At 46.1% G+C, this 17,082-nt stretch overlaps 1 protein-coding gene across 5 annotated transcripts in view; it reads left to right on the top strand.

Annotated features, from left to right (window-relative positions):
• The first annotated feature begins 1,614 nt into the window (after positions 1-1,614).
• Positions 1,615-17,082, top strand: part of LARP4B (La ribonucleoprotein 4B) — an 87,893-nt gene continuing 72,425 nt past the window's right edge. For 2 of the 5 annotated variants that reach the window (XM_077268546.1, XM_077268550.1), the window contains exon 1: positions 1,616-2,106. The gene's annotated coding sequence lies outside the window, so the exon portion shown is untranslated. Of the gene's footprint in view, positions 2,107-4,543; positions 4,620-4,751; positions 4,900-17,082 lie in introns of all 5 variants that reach the window. The other 3 variants (XM_077268547.1, XM_077268548.1, XM_077268551.1) reach the window with 3 other exon arrangements.

Raw genomic sequence — 17,082 nt, forward strand, 5'->3', positions numbered from 1 at the left:
GAGGTGACTCTTGGTCTTCCTTTCCTTGGGCGGTCCTCATGTGAGCCAGTTTCTTTGTAGCGCTTGATGGTTTTTGCCACTGCACTTGTGGACACTTTCAAAGTTTTCCCAATTTTTCGGACTGACTGACCTTCATTTCTTAAAGTAATGATGGCCACTCGTTTTTCTTAACTTAGCTGCTTTTTTCTTGCCATAATTCAAATTCTAACAGTCTATTCAGTAGGACTATCAGCTGTGTATCCACCAGACTTCTGCACAACACAACTGATGGTCCCAACCCCATTTATAAGGGAAGAAATACCACTTATTAAACCTGACAGGGCACACCTGTGAATTGAAAACCATTTCCGTTGACTACCTCTTGAAGCTCATCAAGAGAATGCCAAGAGTGTGCAAAGCAGTCATCAAAGCAAAAGGTGGCTACTTTGAAGAACCTAAAGTATAAGACATAATTTCAGTTGTTTCACACTTTTTTGTTAAGTATATAATTCCACATGTGTTAATTCATAGTTTTGATGCCTTCAGTGTGAATGTACAATTTTCATAGTCATGAAAATACAGAAAAATCTTTAAATGAGAAGGTGTGTCCAAACTTTTGGTCTGTACTGTATATTATTTTGTGATTTTTAAAAAAAATATTTGTGCAATTTTTTTTTACTTTCTTATTTTGTCCCAGCATGGGGCTTTCACTTTCAGCAGCCTGATCGCAGATATAATCCAATGCAATGGCTCATAACTGTCAGTGCTTCTCTGACACTGCCCGACACCGTGCGCTGTGCATGGTCTGAGGGGCTTGTCGTAGTCTGGTGCTCCGGATATCGTCATGATAACATCGGGTCAATATGGCAATGATCAGGCCTTTGTGATGCTGCCGTGAGGGCGCTGATCAGAGAGCACAGGGGGCTCCCTCCCTGTGCACGCTGAATACTGAAATTGCAGTATTTATGGGGCTAAAGCACCGGGAGCGGCGCGGGCAGCGCTCCTGTACTGAATGGTGGGTGTCAGCTGTCAGAATCCGCTAACATCGGCGGTGATTGCACGTGCGCAGCATGTGTGCCCTCAACATCCAAAGGACGTAGAGTAAGTCTGAGGTCACTAAGCACCAGGCGAGCAACACATACTGAGTATGTCTACGGTCGTGAAGGGGTTAAAGAGTAACCGACTATCAAATGATAGTGCTTATAAAATTCTATGGAGAAGGGAAGAGCGGGAGGCAGACAGACACTCTGCTGGGAGCTCTCCTGGAGTGACAGTGACACCAGCCAGAGGGGAGACTGACATGAGCCCAGTGATGGGCAGCACCTACAGCAGGGGTGTCAAACTGCATTCCTCAAGGGCGGCAAACAGGTCATGTTTTCAGGATTTCCTTGTATTGCACAGGTGATAACTTAACCACCTGCACAGAATGATTCCAGCACCTTGTGCAATGAGAAGGAAATCTTGAAAACACGCATGGTGTGAGGCCCTCGAGGAATGCAGTTTGACACCCCTGACCTATAGGGAGCAGGATGCGATTATTCCGCATCCACCTATGAATAAATCACTTTTCCTCGCGTCACTTGTTGCTAGGAGGATGGGCTGGAGAGGGAGGAGATCCTAGCTGCAGCCAGACTCCGCCTCTTCAGCGCCGCCGGACTTCCCCGTGACGTCAGCGGCGGTTCCCTGCGTCAGGCGCAGTGCGCTCCAGGCCGCCGCGTTCTCCCCGCCCCCTTCACAACCGCCAATAGGTGGAGACAACGGAGGCAGGACTTCCGGCGGGCGCAGGAAGTTACACTGTCTCGGGATTTTTTTTACGTCCTCCTCCTTTTCACGGGATAGAGAAATTGTAGTGATAATTGCGGGCGTCCCGCCGCTGCCGCCAGCACCCACCGCCTCCAGTGCCGCCCGCTGCTCCCTGAGCGTATCCTCGGCTGTTCCCCTGCGGGCAGAGCACGGCGTGTTGTCTGGTTCCTATTCCCGTCGTCACGGACCGAAGTATTCCTTCTTCTTCCTCCTCCTTTCCCGCCTGACAGCCGCCCGCCTACCCGAGCAGCCGAGGGGAAGAGTCCGAGAGAGGAGGAGGCCGGAGACTGCGAGACCAGCAGGCCGAGACCTGACGGCGAGCAGGTGAGAGCGGCCCACGGAGCCGCCCCGTCCCCTCATGTCCCCGCACCCCCAGCACCGTCCTCCACCGTCCAGGCGCCGCCCGCACTGCAGAGCCCCACTGATGGCTGACAACAGAGGACAATAGAACGCACGCACCTCACCATATGCTGCCTCACATGGCACCCAGCAGTAGCACATGAGATCCGTGAGCATGGACGTCACCTGGCATCATATGGCCCAGAGAGCACTACAACTCTCATCCTCCTGTGTGCGCCCAGCCCGGCTCCTGTCTGCTGCAGATATAGTATTTATATAGCCGGGCTCCTGTCTGCTGCAGATACTGTATTTATATAGCCGGGCTCCTGTCTGCTGCGGATATAGTATTTATATAGCCCGGCTCCTGTCTGCTGCGGATATAGTATTTATATAGCCGGGCTCCTGTCTGCTGCAGATATAGTATTTATATAGCCGGGCTCCTGTCTGCTGCAGATACTGTATTTATATAGCCGGGCTCCTGTCTGCTGCGGATATTGTATTTATATAGCCGGGCTCCTGTGTGCTGCGGATATAGTATTTATATAGCCAGGCTCCTGTCTGCTGCAGATACTGTATTTATATAGCCGGGCTCCTGTCTGCTGCAGATACTGTATTTATATAGCCGGGCTCCTGTGTGCTGCGGATATAGTATTTATATAGCTGGGCTCCTGTGTGCTGCGGATATTGTATTTATATAGCTGGGCTCCTGTGTGCTGCGGATATTGTATTTATATAGCCCGGCTCCTGTCTGCTGCGGATATTGTATTTATATAGCCGGGCTCCTGTGTGCTGCGGATATAGTATTTATATAGCCAGGCTCCTGTCTGCTGCAGATACTGTATTTATATAGCTGGGCTCCTGTCTGCTGCGGATATTGTGTTTATATTGCCGGGCTCCTGTCTGCTGCGGATATTGTGTTTATATTGCCGGGCTCCTGTCTGCTGCGGATATAGTATTTATATAGCCAGGCTCCTGTCTGCTGCGGATATTGTATTTATATAGCCGGGCTCCTGTCTGCTGCAGATATAGTATTTATATAGCCGGGCTCCTGTCTGCTGCGGATATTGTGTTTATATAGCCGGGCTCCTGTCTGCTGCGGATATAGTATTTATATAGCCGGGCTCCTGTCTGCTGCGGATATAGTATTTATATAGCCGGGCTCCTGTCTGCTGCAGATATAGTATTTATATAGCCGGGCTCCTGTCTGCTGCGGATATAGTATTTATATAGCCGGGCTCCTGTCTGCTGCGGATATAGTATTTATATAGCCGGGCTCCTGTCTGCTGCAGATATAGTATTTATATAGCCGGGCTCCTGTCTGCTGCGGATATAGTATTTATATAGCCGGGCTCCTGTCTGCTGCAGATATAGTATTTATATAGCCGGGCTCCTGTCTGCTGCGGATATTGTGTTTATATAGCCGGGCTCCTGTCTGCTGCGGATATTGTGTTTATATAGCCAGGCTCCTGTCTGCTGCGGATATTGTGTTTATATAGCCGGGCTCCTGTCTGCTGCGGATATAGTGTTTTATATAGCCGGGCTCCTGTCTGCTGCAGATATAGTATTTATATAGCCGGGCTCCTGTCTGCTGCAGATATAGTATTTATATAGCTGGGCTCCTGTCTGCTGCGGATATTGTTTTCTTGCATTATTTATTTATTTTTTTTATTTGTAGAACTAGAAAGTAGTTTTTTCTTTGTCTGCTATATGCGATAGAATTACAACTCTTACAAAAACACAAGCTGTGATTTTGTATCACTGCCGGTGGCTGAATTTTTTGGAGGATAATTTTTTTTAATTTTCATTGGTTTTAGATAAACAATTGTATCCGCCGATATCCTAGATCACAATAGATGACATCCTTTTTTGGTAAGGGAAGGTACCCCAGCGGCGGGATTTTGTACCGCTGCACACTATAAAGGGGTTTGCACGTGTGGCAAAATAAGGTGAAATAAAACCTATTCCCTGCCATTGCGCCCCCTCTGGACCTTGTTTATGTGGCTCTAGGTATGACGTCCTGATTGCTGCACCAAGTTACTGGTCTGTGCTACCTTGACAGATCTCCCACCCTACCCTGGCCACTTCTGGTTAGCCCCTTTATTAAAAGCCCTTGGGTGCAACATAACAAAAGTGCTATAATGACCTCCTGGACAGTGTCCATTCCTTTGCTCTCAGCACTGTCCCCCACCGGTCATATGACCATTACAGCCTTAACAGTGGTATCCCAGCAGAGCTAACTCTGCTCTGTGATTGGTGGGGCCACAACTCTGAAATCGGAGGAACCGCATCCGTTCGGGAGATTAGTGTAGTGTTTCTTGTATTCCGCACCCAATAGTAGACAATTATACTGCAGGTGGAGATATGTACTTACACAGATGTCAATCCCATGAATTTATATATGTGGACTTGCTGACTCTTGCAGAGCAAGAGGTCCTCTAACATGTGGATGATAACGGGGGTCCTGTGTGGGAGACCACCTCAATGCTCTGGCTTTACAGGTACATTGATGGCATGCTAGGGCTCTGCCTAGCTATTTTTCTCTATGGTGATCTGGGCCTCACTATTGGTTGTAGTCTGTCAAAATTTGTAGAAAAAAAACTAAATTCATTTTTCATTTGTATCATGGACAGGGCATAGCAAATCCTATGATGAGCCCTGGAGGCTTAGTGGAGTCACGTGGGGAATGCTGGAACTTCCTGTTAGCTGAGGACGCCTTCAACTATAATTTACATTGGCTCTAAATCTGATGATAAAACTCAGTTCTCCTCTGTACAGCAGGTTAGGAAATGAAAAACGGGCTAGCCCTAGCTATGGGGTGGGAGGTGCTGACAGGTTCACTTTAAAGATTGGAATGGGGAGTTACATGAACAGTATTTCCCTGATAAGAAGTTATAAAAGCTAAGCGATTTCATAATAACCTGAAGATCCAGTGCAATCAGCCGCACGCGGGCTCAGCCTGTACTCCTGGCCTGGAAATGCACCGCCATGTGTCATGGCTGCCTGTGTGGACAGCACTGTTTGCACTCTCTTTATTGATCTGTAGTCCTAGAATAGAGTACAGAGTTGTCGCTTTACAGCTGCCACGGGTCCTTGACTTTCTGCTCTTTGGCTGTAGAAAACGATTATTGATATTAATCTTCGATTAGTAAAGGAGTTGGGACGTATTCATAGTGCACGAACCATTCCTGGCACAGATTAATAACTCATACCAGCTGCATAGTGAAGCAAAAATATGTTTCTATGTGTTTGCAATGAGATATACTGTACATGTATATGACACTTACTAATATTCATTTGTTTCCAAATGTGTCCTAGTTGCAATGCTTGCTCTTGCCATCCTGCCATCTCAACTTAGAGAGATGTGTGCCTACATGTGACCAGTAATGTGTATCGAGGGCTATGCTTGTTGGCTAAACTCGATTCATTGATGGAGAGATGAGCTTTCTTGGCTACTGAAGTGAACAAGCCAGCCCTCTTATGTCAGCTTATTGGATATTTAAAGGTAATGTCACCTGTTTTTAGCTACCTAATCGTAAAGATGGAGAGACTGAGACCTTGATTCCAGTGATGTATCACTACTTATCCTGCTTGCTGTAGCTTAAAAAAAAATCATAGTTCTATCAGCCGGAGATTATTGCTAGAGGACTTCTTGACCAGCTGCCATCTAGTCTAACCCCACCGCCACCTCTGATTGGCAGGTTTCTGTAAACACCATCTGTAATGTGGGCGGGGTTATACAGGGCTCAGCCTGTGGAGAAGATAAAACACTGATTTTATTAAAATTGCAGCAAGCAGCCTAGTAAGTGATATATCGCTGGAATCAGGGTCTCTGCACCTACATCAGGCTGCTCTCAGATTACAAAGCTAAAAATTGGTGGTAGATTTCATTTAACTGCACCAGTCCCGCCCCTTTTCTGTTTATGCATTGGCTACTGAAATGAGTCAAGCAGCCATAATAATAATTTAATAGTAATTTTTATTATTGTAATGCCAACATATTCCACAGCACTGCTCCTTTATACATGCCGCTGGTCTCATGCCAACACTAGGATCTCTAACTGTATTGTGCCCCATGCAGAAGAGGCGTTGGCAGGATTGTGGTGCTGAAACTAGGACATCAAGGCAGGTTTTATGACAGTAAGATTCTTTATTTTGTCACTTCAGACATAGTGGAACATATTTTCCGTCTGCTGAACGACCACTTTAACTTGACCGACATCAATTGCTTTAAAATGTCTCCAACCCTACAACCTGGGTACAGCCTGTGTCTGACACATATTGCTTATGTGCTCCACTAAATGCACAGATGTTAAGCACGCGTGATGGTTGTGTGGTTAATAGCATCACACAATTAAAAACGATGCCAAAAAGTTTGACTTGTGGTGTCTAATGTAGTTTGTGTTTCTTACAATGTAAAAGGTTCACCCTTCACAGCCCCACTACTAAAAATAATCTGATTAATCATATGGAAAATGTTAAGGTTTTCCCATTCGTTTAAAAATAATTTCAATGCTCTCCCCCCACACCCGAAGAAAGGCAAGCCCCAAACGGCCTCTTCAGACTGGGATGAATATTTCATATCCCTGTAACTAATAATGTCCCATTATAAACGGAATTATTTCCTGACCTCTCGCAGGGCGTTCATCACGTATCACAGGGGTATCCCATGATTTTGCTGCCATGATGTGCCGTCTAGTAACATTACGTTGGGGGCTTTTACTCGGCACTGTACTTGCAAGAGATATGTTTACAGAATTTTATTTTTTGTAACCATTTTTAAGCCTTAGTGCCTGTAAAGTGTAGACTCTGATCTGGAGCCTTGTGTAATGGTGGTTAATCGTATTTCTCCGCGGCCCATTGAGTAGTCGCTTATTGATTGATCACACGCTATAAATCATTCCCGTTAAGTATAATTCTTCTTCAGTGAACACTTGGTTGTCATCAACGATTGGAAAAAGTTATGAGGCTGCTGATCTGTGATAAATCTGAGCGCAGCTTTACATGTTTATACGCCGCTCCGTGCTCCACGTCATCGGCCGCAGTGTTCAGCTGCCTCTTACAGAAGATATTATTGTTATGACACATTGATAAATCTGAACAATTGAATCCTATTCAGATATGAAGCATTTAGCACGGAGATACCGCTGCCGTGACAGATTTGTTCTATACTCCTTTTATACCCCCCAACAGTTGGGGCAGATAAGGATCGAAAAATTGATATTTCAACATGCGATCCATTTGTTTTTAACCTCTTAGTGACTGGGCCAACATTTTTAGAATCTGACCCGTGTCACTTTCTATAGTAGTAACTGTAGAACGCTTCAACAAATTCCAGTGATTTTGAGATTGTTTTTTTCGTGGCACGTTATACTTTATGATTATGGTAAATTTAGGTTGATATGTTTGTGTTTATTAAAAAAAAAAAGAAAACTGAAATTTGACTACAATGTAAAAATGAGCCATTTTCAAACTTTGATTATCCCTTTAATCCAGACAGTCATACCACACAAAAACATTAATAAATAACTTTTACCTCATGTCTGCTTTAAATGAGCACCATCTGTAAAATGTTCTTTTATTTTGTTAGCGTTTTAGGAGGTTTAAAAATGTACCAGTAATTTTTTTTTCTTTTTTTCCTGGAAATTTTACAAAATTTATTTTTTAGGGACCTATCCAGGTTTGAAGTGACTTTTGGGGTCCTATATATTGGAAAACCCTCAAAAGTGATACCATTTTAATAACCGCACCCCTCCACATATTCAAAATTGCTTTCACGTAGTTTATTAACCCTTGCAATGCTTTTTAGGAATTAATGCAAAGTGGCATGACAGGAAACAAAGTGTATTTTTACCACCTAAAGGCCGCTATTTGGCCATGAACTGCCATGGCAAACATCAGGACCACCCAATCATGATCTCAGGGTGCTGATGGAGTCTAAGGGTACCGTCTCACAGTGGCACTTTTGTCGCTACGACGGTACGATCTATGACGTTCCAGCGATATCCATACGATCTCGTTGTGTCTGACACGCAGCAGCGATCAGGGACCCTGCTGAGAATCGTACGTCGTAGCAGATCGTTTGGAACTTAATTTTGTCGCTGGATCTCCCGCTGTCATCGCTGGATCGGTGTGTGTGACAGCGATCCAGCGATGCGTTCGCTTGTAACCAGGGTAAACATCGGGTTACTAAGCGCAGGGCCGCGCTTAGTAACCCGATGTTTACCCTGGTTACCATCGTAAATGTAAACAAAAACCACATACTCACATTCCGGTGTTTGTCAGGTCCCTAGCCGTCTGCTTCCCGCACTGACTGACTGCCGGCCGGAAAGTAAAAGCAGAGCACAGCGGTGACGTCACCGCTGTGCTCTGCTTTCACTTTACGGCCGGCAGTCAGTCAGTGCGGGAAGCAGACGGCTAGGGACCTGACAAACACCGGAATGTGAGTATGTGGTTTTTTTTTACATTTACGATGGTAACCAGGGTAAACATTGGGTTACTAAGCGCGGCCCTGCGCTTAGTAACCCGATGTTTACCCTGGTTACCCGGGGACTTCGGCATCGTTGGTCGCTGGAGAGCTGTTTGTGTGACAGCTCCCCAGCGACCACACAACGACTTACCAACGATCACGGCCAGGTCGTATCGCTGGTCGTGATCGTTGGTAAATCGTTTTGTGTAACGGTACCCTAAGAGGGAGCCCACAAACTCAGTTAACCATACAATTTGTATGATGTAGTGATTATTGACAGCCACATCTAAGGGGTTAAACAGATATGGACGGTGCCAACACTGATTGTGGCTGATGTAGCAAGTTGGCTATATTGTACATCTGATAGCTAGAGGACTGTCACCTGTATGGGGATGCTGTTCTCCTGTATCTCAGGTCAGTAAAAAGAAGTATTGGAGGTCATTAAGGGCTTAAAGGGAATCAGTCAGTAGTTCTTTTATGTGTAATTTAAGAGCAGTGTGATGTTGGGGCAGAAACCCTGTTTTCAGTGATTTATCATTTACTAGGCTGCTTATTGTTTCAATAAAATCTGTATTTTCTCAGAAGCTGATTATGACTAGAGGACTAGTTGTCTCATGTCACATAGTACTTTTGCTCTGCGTAACCCCTCACCCCAACCATTTGTCATCCTTCTGCCTATGCATTGTGTACACAGCTGCCAATCAGTCTTGTTGGCAGGATGTTACAGGGCTCAGCATTTAGAGAACAGCTAGATCTGCAGCAGAGAAAACTGGTGTTTATCAAATTACAACAAGCAACCCAGTAAGTGATCGGTGGAATCAGGGTCTCTGCCCCTACATTATTCTGTTCTCAGATTGCATAGCAATTACCTGGTGGCAGATTCTCTTGTATGCCTTCATATGAACAGTGCATAGGTACACCAGTATCCCATAGAGGTTTGAGTGGTGTATTGTGTGATGGATCCATTATATGCCTGTGTGTTTACAGCCATAGATCATGTTAAAAAGAAATGGAAGACCCTGTGATAAATTCCATCTGACCACTGTGTAAATGATGGCCGGTACCCAGCACTCGCTGCATCCTGGTTTCTGTCATGAACCAAAGACAACGCAGATGTGAACAGAGTCTAATGTGTATCCTCCATGGCATCAATTCCTACCATGAAGCCAAGAATAAATGATCGGCAGCGTCTTCCCGAGATGTTCCTGCTTTACTCCCAGATAGGATCCACTATGGAAATGTGGCACTGGCGCTGTGTATCTGGTGGCTACAGTTCGTGGTTTAGCATATGTGATTTGTGTAGAAATTTCACAATTACATTTTTTTTTTCTCCTCTGGCGTCTTTCCTATTAACATTTCTTAATGGAAAATTGCAAAACTGTTATTGTAGAATAACGTTCGTGATGGGAGCGGTCCACCTTCATTGCTGCAACCATGTGCAGTGCAGCGTCCATCCATCCGACTCCATCAGCCGGCTTTATTTCTATTCTTGGCTCTTATGTCACAATGTTTGTCACACACGATCTACATATCCCAACCTGTCATTATTTACTCTTCAATATCACCTTATTGCATTATCTAAATAGCAGCGTGGTGACATCAGCGGCCGAGCGCCTGCCGGGGCTGACACCCAGCGATAATGCAGCACAAAAGTCTCTCCATCAGACGAGAAGAATTGTTAGCCACTCCTAATTTATCACTCACATTTATTTATTACTCCTTATTGAACATAAATGTCAGTAATTTGTGTTGGACATGAAAGCATGGCTGCGTGCTTCCAAAAACGGCGCCACCTCTGTCCACAAAGGTTTCTGGAAATAAGAGGCCATGGGGTTTTTTTTTGTGCACATGGGTATGTGCACGTCGTTTTATAGACACTGGCGTATCCAAATAGGTTTTTTTTTTTTTTTTTTTCAGGAGAACAAAATGCTAGTGGGGCTCTTCCTGATTTTTTTTTTTTTTTTTTTTTTCACCAACATTCCCACCAGCGTGGTTTTAAGTATTATTTTTTTTTTAATTTTTGCATACAAAATAGTTTGAACAATGGTCAGGTCACTTTTTGGCCTCTTCATGGTTTTCAAAGCCCAAGGTGGTTAAAAAGGGCGGAACATAATTTTTTTAATGCCTGGCTTCTGTTCCATGAGGAATCTGCCTGAAAAAAGATGCTGCGGGCACATACCCTACAAATTCCTTAGAGGGCTTGTCTTGCAGAAGACATGAGTGTGATACATACAATATCCGCATTTCATTTTCAGGGTGGGTTGTTGTCCCAGAGGCTGGACCCTCACCATTCATATAGTGATGGCTTAGGCAACTTTCACACATCAGCTTTTTGCCTTCAGGCATAATCCGTCTATTTAAAAAAAAAACAAAAAAAAAACGTATCCGGTGCAAATTGTGAAAAACTGATTCGCCGGATCTGTTTTTTTTTTTTTTTTGCTGGATCAGTTTTTGTTCATCAGGCATACAATTTGTACTTCCTGTTCCTGGGAAGAGTGAGAGATATGCCTGGAAAACCGGATTCAGATGCCGGATTTGTCATTTCACATCTGTTTCATCCGTTTATCGCTGGAACCGTCGCTGGGTGTTTTTTCGCCTGACAGAAAAAACGTTCCTATGGACGTTTTCTCCATCCGCCGGAATAGAAATTTGTGATGGATCCGGCAAAAAACGGATGAATCATGTGGCCATCAGGCGCAATCCGGCACTAATACAACTGTATGAAAAAAAAAACCGCATCTGGCAGGATAAAAAAACGGAACCGTTTTTTTCAAACCTCGCTGGATTGTGCCTGAAGGCAAAAACCTGATGTGTGAAAGTAGCCTTATCCGAGCATTCAGCCACCACTTTACCCAATGTGGATACTTATTTAGAGTATGTACATCTGGGTCGTATACGCTATGTATCATAGTAGCTACATTGTGGTTAAGGGTTGAAATGAATTTTTTTTTACTTAAAAAAAAAAAAATCTCCCCTCCACTTTGCAGAGAAAATCTGCAGTCTAAGTTGACCGGTGCTGCAATTTTGCAATGCAAAGGGTGCAATATGAATGAGATCCACGTAGGCATGCAGACTTAGAAAACAGCAAACATAGCCGCTTCCTAACCTCCCCCTATCCAGTGCTGCGCCTCTGCCACTGCTGCGGGCTTTAACCGTGTGCAGCTTGTGAAGCCATGACAAAAGGGAATGTGACTACTGCAGTCAATCACTGCGCTTAGCAACTCATTTCCTCTACTTCAGCATTAATTATGAGCCTAATGATTAGCTGCAGCGGTCCCGTTTGGTAGTTGTGATGTTGCTGAGTAAGTGCAGGACCTGCGGAGTGTGAGTATAATAATTAAAAAAAAAGTGTTAATTCTCTACATCTACAGTTGTAGGATGAAGTAAAGAATAATTCTACACAACCTTTTTGAAGGGAATCAGTCACCATTTTTTATGACTCAATTTGGGAGCAACACGATACAGGGGCAGCAACCCTGATTCCGCCAATGTTATATACCGTACTTGGCCGCTTGCCGCTATTTTGATGAAATCACTTTATCTGCTGCAGAGCTAGCAGTTCTCTGAAGGCTGAGCTCTGTATAAATCCACCCACAATACTGATTCTGTGTGCACTGTGAGTAGGCAGAAAGCTGCTATTTGGTGGTGAGGTTATACAGCGCTCATGAATATGGATGACTACCTGTCAGCAGGTTTTCCAGTCCTCGGGGGATAATCTTCTGATAAACCAGTGATTTTTATCAAAACTTCAGCAAGCAACCCATTAAGTGACATATCATTGGAATAGGGGTCTCTGTCTCTACATCATGCAGCCCTCTGATTAGGTGGGAAATGCTAGTGATAGTGTCCATTTAAGGGTTAAAAGGGGGCAATGTTGACTTAATTTTAAAATGTTATTCCCAGATTTTACCCATGCACTACAATGGGTAAAATATGCTGTAAATCCTGAATGCATCAGATGTGTCCCGTGTGGGTGTGTGCTTGTATGGATCTTGCTAACCATGCGCACAGTGTAGCTGCTGACGTGAAGGGAATATTAGGCCAACGAGGAAGCCATATTGGCCCCAAAAAGTAACTGCACACGGTCATCAAAATGCCGCCATCCCCACACTGTGTATAATTGTGCTGTCAGACGGATGGTGAGCTGTGTCAGCTCCTGCAGGACCTGCACTGCGTCTGCTGCATCCAGCGTGCCGCTGCCAGCCACTAACTTCACCAACTTTATCCTCTGCTCAATGATTGTAATGTATCCGAGCTGGATGCTGCCTGCTAAATGTTATTGGGGGGGGGGGGGGGCTTGTCAGGGCCCCCTCTGTAATAGTCTCAGAGACGCTCTGCAGGGTGATGATCATAGACGGTTAGTAATAACACCTACACTAATGATTCTGACACACTGTGCTCATCAGTATTTGTGTATGTGCCTTAGGCTGATGTTAGGACTTTTACATGTGTTTTTTTTTTTTTTCCTGGCATGAAGAGCATTTAGAATGACTGTGTACTGTGGGCGTCACTATGTACTGCTGTCTGAACCTTGTCTGAAGGCACGATAGAATTTCTCTGCTGATAAGGAAAGGCCAGGAGTTGTTTTACGCTATGTTCATACGTTGCGTTTTTGCTGCGCTTTTTTTATGCAAATTTAAAGCTGCGTTTTACAGTACCAGCAAAACCTATGAGATTCCAGAAATCTCATGCACACACATTGGTTTTATTTTCCTGACTGATTTGGAGAACTGCTGCATGTCACTTCTTTGAGCGTTTTTGCAGTGTTTTTTCACCCCCTAGGAAACAATGAGTAAGTGCAAAAAAGCGCAGGTATCAGGTTTTGCCGCGTTTTTGGTGCAAAAACCAAAAGAAAGTTGCATCATGATTTTTTTATTTTTTTTTTGAGTGCGTTGGGGGGGGGATACTAAACTTTCAGCATGCGCAAGGCACACCAAAAATGCAGCAACACATGATTTTTTATTGTAGCCGGTTTTGCTAGCAGAAAACGCAGCAAAAATCGCAACGTGTTAACATAGCCTTACATGGCTTCTTAGTCCTTTGCCACCGCCTTGAATACCATTTAAAGACGTTGTCCACTACTTGGACAGCACCTTCTCACACCCATGCTTGGCCCCGATAAAATAAAGAAACTAATACTCGCCTCCTGTGCTGTCGCCATTCCCTCAGTGTCAGCACTCACTTTCAGGGGGGCTCCGATCAGCTGCAGCCCGGACGTCCTCTTCATGTTCAGTTTGACAGGACAGTGACACTAGTGCTGAGTGGGCGCCGGGGTCACATGTCACAACAACCCTGGAAGAGAAAATGCTGATACCGCGCGAACGGCGCCAGCACAGGAGGTGAGTGTGGTGTGAGAAGGGGTTGGCCCAGTTGTGGACAACCCTTTAAGGCAGGCTATGTTCTCACAATGAGCTTTTAGGAGTTTTTGACGCTGCAGAATTTCCGCACCTATTATTTAAATTGGGTTACTTGTGTTTTTCATTGCTTTTTTTTTTTTTTACCATGCCTTTTTTTGTCTCCGTTTTGATTACCGTATATACTCGAGTATAAGCCGACCCCCCTAATTTTGCCACAAAAAACTGGGAAAACTTATTGACTCGAGTATAAGCCTAGGGTGGAAAATGCAGCAGCTACCGGTGAATTTCAAAATTAGAAATAGATACTCCATACCATTCATTATGGCCCCATAGATGCTCCACATAAAACTGTGCCATATATAATGCTCTGCACCGTTCATTATGGCCCCATAGATGCTCCACATAAAGCTGTGCCATATATACAATGCTCTGCACCGTTGCCCCATAGATAGCTGTGCCATATATATAATGCTCTGCACCGTTGCTCCATAGCTGTGCCATATAGTGCTCTGCACCATTGCCCCATAGCTGTGCCATATAGTGCTCTGCACCGTTGCCCCATAGCTCTGCCATATAGTGCTCTGCACCGTTGCCCCATAGCTCTGCCATATAGTGCTCTGCACCGTTGCCCCATAGCTCTGCCATATAGTGCTCTGCACCGTTGCCCCATAGCTCTGCCATATAGTGCTCTGCACCGTTGCCCCATAGCTCTGCCATATAGTGCTCTGCACCGTTGCCCCATAGCTCTGCCATATAGTGCTCTGCACCGTTGCCCCATAGCTCTGCCATATAGTGCTCTGCACCGTTGCCCCATAGCTCTGCCATATAGTGCTCTGCACCGTTGCCCCATAGCTCTGCCATATAGTGCTCTGCACCGTTGCCCCATAGCTCTGCCATATAGTGCTCTGCACCGTTGCCCCATAGCTCTGCCATATAGTGCTCTGCACCGTTGCCCCATAGCTCTGCCATATAGTGCTCTGCACCGTTGCCCCATAGCTCTGCCATATAGTGCTCTGCACCGTTGCCCCATAGCTCTGCCATATAGTGCTCTGCACCGTTGCCCCATAGCTCTGCCATATAGTGCTCTGCACCGTTGCCCCATAGATGCTCCACATAAATCTGTGCTGCTGCTGCTGCAATAAAAAAAAAAAACACATACTCACCTCTCTTGCTTGCAGCTCCTCGGCGCCATCTTCCCGGCGTCTCTCTGCACTGACTGATCAGGCAGAGGGCAGCGCGCACACTATATGCGTCATCGCGCCCTCTGCCTGAACAGTCAGCGCAGAGAGACGCCGGGAAGATGGCGCGACGCCCGGCGTGTGGAACGAGGACAGGTGAATATGACATACTTACCTGCTCCCGGCGTCCCGCTCCTTCCCCCTGCCTGTCTTCGGTGCCGCAGCCTCTTTCTCTATCAGCGGTCACCGGCACCGCTTCATTAGAGAAATGAATAGGCGGCTCCGCCCCTATGGGAGGTGGAGCAGCCTATTCATTTCTCTAATGAGCGGTCCCACGTGACCGCTCAGGGGAAGAGGCTGCGGCACCCGGAGACAGTGGGACGTGCAGGGGGAGCGACAGGAGCCCCGGAAGCAGGTGAGTATATGACAGTGCTCACCCGCCGACCCCACCACCGATCATGACTCGAGTATAAGCCGAGGGGGCACTTTCAGCCCAAAAATTTGGGCTGAAAATCTCGGCTTATACTCGAGTATATACGGTATTTATGCTGTAAATAAAGCTGAAAGTGTGACCTTGTACCCCCGTCCTATGCACTCGCCTCATGCAGGATCTCGCCCTTCCTTTGCTGAACAGCATGCTTCAGGGCAGTGTTTTTGATGGATTGGCGGTGGGCCTGTTAAAAATGCAGGACTTACTAAAATGTTAGTCTATGAAGGAGTTGTCTCATTAGCGCAATCCTTGTGGCCGCCGGTGCGATCACCTTATTGCCCTGGCTACCATTTCAATCGGCTGATTTTGCAGGGAGAAAGGAGGCTGCTAGCCATAAATATCATCTGCCGTGGCTCTGCAGGGGCAATGTAGTATTTGTGTGCATCTGACAGGGGTGGAAGTGCTGCAGATTATTGGGCGCATTATTTGCTGTATATTACAGTGCCAGTGATGTGCATGGGGTTTTAAGCCACATTATGGACAGACAGCAGAGAACATCATCAGCGTACTGTATATTGACTGGTGCTGCCGATTTTGAAACCTACCTATTTTACAATTTGTAGAACAATATCGACAGCAGAGATTCTCTGCGGGAATGTAACTTTAAGCTGGCCATACACATTAGATAGCGGTTGACTGGACTGTCATCCTTCGGCTACCTCCTCCGATTTCACCAATCCCAGGTACCCTCAGCTACCTCCCGCGATTCCACCATACACAGGTGCCCTCGGCCAACTCCCGCGATTCCACCATACACAAGTACTCTTGGCTACCTCCCGCGATTCCACCATACACAAGTACCCTTTGCTACCTCCCGCGATTCCACCACACACTGGTGCCCTCTGCTACCTCCTGCGATTCTACCACACACAGGTGCCCTCGGCTACCTCCTGCGATTTCACCATACACAAGTATAGTAGTGCTACCTCCCGTGATTCCACCATACACGTACCCTCTGCTACCTCCCGTGATTCCACCATACACAGGTGCCCTCTGCTACCTCCCGCGATTCCACCATACACAGGTGCCCTCTGCTACCTCCCGCGATTCCACCATACACAGGTGCCCTCTGCTGCCTCCCGCGATACCACCATACACAGTTGCCCTCTGCTACCTCCCGCGATTCCACCATACACAGGTGCCCTCTGCTACCTCCCGCGATTCCACCATACACAAGTGCCCTCTGCTACCTCCCGCGATTCCTCCATACACAGGTGCCCTCTGCTACCTCCCGCGATTCCTCCATACACAGGCACGCTCGGCTCAGAGCTGGTTTCGGACTCTGCTTTCTGTCTTATCTTCAGACTGAGCTAAAGGATCGGCTGATGAAATCCAATGGCCGGATCTTTCACTCCTCTGAAATACTCGAGAGGCCTTCATAAACATATGGTTGGCCGATAACAGTGGGTTTGGAGGAATTCTATGGGGGTTTTAGGCTCTAAACATCAAATGTCTTCAGGACCCTTAAAC

Source organism: Ranitomeya variabilis, chromosome 6 (genome assembly GCF_051348905.1).
Source record: "Ranitomeya variabilis isolate aRanVar5 chromosome 6, aRanVar5.hap1, whole genome shotgun sequence".
NCBI lineage: Eukaryota > Metazoa > Chordata > Amphibia > Anura > Dendrobatidae > Ranitomeya > Ranitomeya variabilis.